This window comes from Triticum dicoccoides, chromosome 4A (assembly GCF_002162155.2).
Source record: "Triticum dicoccoides isolate Atlit2015 ecotype Zavitan chromosome 4A, WEW_v2.0, whole genome shotgun sequence".
Taxonomy (NCBI): domain Eukaryota; kingdom Viridiplantae; phylum Streptophyta; class Magnoliopsida; order Poales; family Poaceae; genus Triticum; species Triticum dicoccoides.
In genome coordinates, this window is record NC_041386.1 from 751813919 (window position 1) to 751816937 (window position 3019).

Sequence of the window (3019 nt, forward strand, 5' to 3'; positions counted from 1 at the left end):
CCGGCCCAGATCTGGGCCCTCGGGGCTCTATCTGGGTCCTTGCGGGCCGGCCCCCGGGCGTGTCCTCGTTGTCTGCGGCGTGGTGAGGAGGAGCAGCAGCTCGGTCTTGGGGCGGCGGCTCCGACGGCGTGCTGGCAGCAGCGCGAAGGCGGGAGCTTTACGAGCCCACGAGGGCTCGGCCGGGCCTGGTGTGCTCTTGCTATTGCGTCCGGACGGCTACCGTCGCTGACGGTGGAGGTGGGGCCCTCCCGCGTGCCGACGGGTTGTTGCCCTAGTCCCGGCTCTGATTCCTTGCTGTGCTGTCCTCACTTCACGGTGCCGTGGTGAGACGACATGGGGGTCTCGTGACCACGTTGGCGCACGGTGGTGGTTGGTTTGGTGGCAGGCTCCGGGGCGCCCGAGGTGCGGGTTGGGATCGGGGGAAACCCCTGTCGGCATGGCCGACACCGGTGCGGTGGCGCCTGTGGGTGCCTCCTGACCTTCTGGGAGGGCGTCGGGGCTACCCTTCCTCTCGCCTCGTCGTGTACCGGGGGAAACCCTTGGCAGCAGCGTCGTCATCGTCGCGATCCTTCTTGGAGGTGTTGATAGGTGCCGGCGCTTCGAAGTCTTGGAGTCTAGTGGAAGAGCCTGGTGGGCGCTGCGATCGCGAGGCTTCTTCGCTTTTGTTGATCCGCCGTTGTCGGCATTTGTTTCTTTTGCTTTTCTCTGTCGTTTCTTTTTGGGCGTGTCTGTGCTGCTTCCGCCCCAGCACCTTTCCTGTATGGTTCGGTTGGTTGCTTTGTATACAAAGCGGGGGGAAACTCTTTTTCGGTATATCACGCACTAATCGGTGATGCCGCCATCTCTCATGACTATGTCGACAACAATCCTTTTGTTTTACATAAGTGACTGTGAACAAACAAAGATCACAACACATCCCAAAACACGACAACCAAAGAAAGATAATATTAGAAATAAGTCGTACAACCATGCCAACACTTCCCCTTTCTCTTCTGCTCTCTTTCTAGCCGAGATGAGAGGGAGCGGAGAGCAAGCAGCAAGCAACAACACACCATGGGGTCACTCACCCAAACACATCGTTTTTTCCTCTCCACTTTCCCCCTTTGTGTCCAATGATTGCTTGAACTCTCTCTCTCTCTCTCTCTCTCTCTCTCTCTCACACACACACACACACACACACACACACAAACTTTTTTGTTTCCCAAACTTACAAACCACTGCATCTATAAATTGTTTCAGCACAAAAGCACAAGATAACGATATAAAGGCGCTCCCGATGCATCATATCTTATGGTTGTATCATCTGCCTTAAATAGAAATCTCTATGGGATGCTTTCAATGGTATGTATCTATTTGTTGAGTCGATGAGCTTTTGTTGCCATGCATAATGTGATCAATCTGTGGCATATTCATATTTACACGCCGAAAGATTGTTACGACTGACCTTTGTTGTCTACTTTTCCTCGTCATGGTTGATTTCAACTCTCTCGCACTATTTTGTTGTCAAACTTACAAAATCATGCATCCATTTAAGCACAAAAGCACAAGATAAGGCAGAATGGCACTCTCAATGCATCATCATGAGGTTTTTCTTCACCAATTATTTTATGGTCATCAGGCTTGTTTTCAACTATCTCTCTCTCTCTCTCTCTCTCTCTCTCTCTCTCTCTCTCTCTCTCTCTCTCTCTCATTTTTTTGTTTCCCAAACTTATAACCATCTACATCTATTTAAGCAAAAAGTAGGAGGTAAGGATAGAAGGCCACTCTCGATGCATCATATACCAAGGTTCTATCACGTGCATTTAAATGGAACTTTTGCTGTGATGCTTTCAATGGTATGTATGCATCTTTTTGTTGTGTGCCGATGAGCTTTTGATGTCGCGCATAACGTGATTGCTCCATGGCATATTTGGCTTTATGCGTCGAAAGTGTGTTACGACCGATCTTGTGTTGGAATCACCAGTTGTAGATGACCCACTAATTGGTGGTACCACCGTCTCTCACGACTATGTCAGTAGCAGTCATCTTTCTTCGAAAGGACCCATGAACAAACTAAAGATCACAAGACATATATTAGAATTACAGACAAGTCTTTCGAACATGCACGTAGAACCACAGACAAAATTGTTAAAATGTAGGCGGGTCCAGGTATTGCAGCCAACCATGCCAACCTCAGTGACACCGGTTGACTTGAGCTTGCCACACACATCTAGACCAACCCTCAATATGCCAACCCTAGCCAACCGAGAAAGAAGTGGCAATTGTAGGAAGGAGGTTGGGGCCTCCCAGAGTTGGATGCCGAGTAAGAGGAGAAGGGTGCCGACGACCAACCCTCGCAGTTGCAGACGCACATGTGATGGTTGAATCTGCAGCTTTGGTGAGTAGGCTTGGCGTTGTGCATATCGATGAAGAAGGAACATCCCGCCGACAACTTGAATTACATGTAGTACACCATATCGATGAAGGATTAGTGCCGTTGCCCCTCCTTTTTGTGAAACAAGGACGACGAGAGAAAAGAGAGGTCAGCACATGTTTGAGGTCTGGCGGTGATCCAACAAGTTTTATTGAAGGAGGTGGCTCTATTGACTCACCTCCGGCAGCTAGGTGGAAGATAGCCAAGAGTAGAGGAGAGCTTCAGTCATCGACCACCAACAGTGGAGGTGGGATAAATTTCAGATATTACTTTTTAAAGGTTTCCACAGTAGTATTTTTATTTTATTTTATCTGTTGGGAACTTTTTTTTTGGTGATGTGATTTTAGTAGTTTCATTTGATAAAAAAGAAGAAGGGACTAGGTGGTGTTTAATTACAAGGGGGGTGTTGGTGGAATGAATGAATCTATCTTTCTTTATTGGGCTTTCTTTGTAGTACTAAGGTATTTTTGGATTGAGATTTGGTCTTGCTCATCTTTGCCTACCAAAGTGAGACCTGATGGCGCACTCCGTTCTCCTCCTCTCATCTCTGTGGTTCCTCACTCTCACTCTCACTGACCTACCAATCTCTACAAACCACCCGCCGCC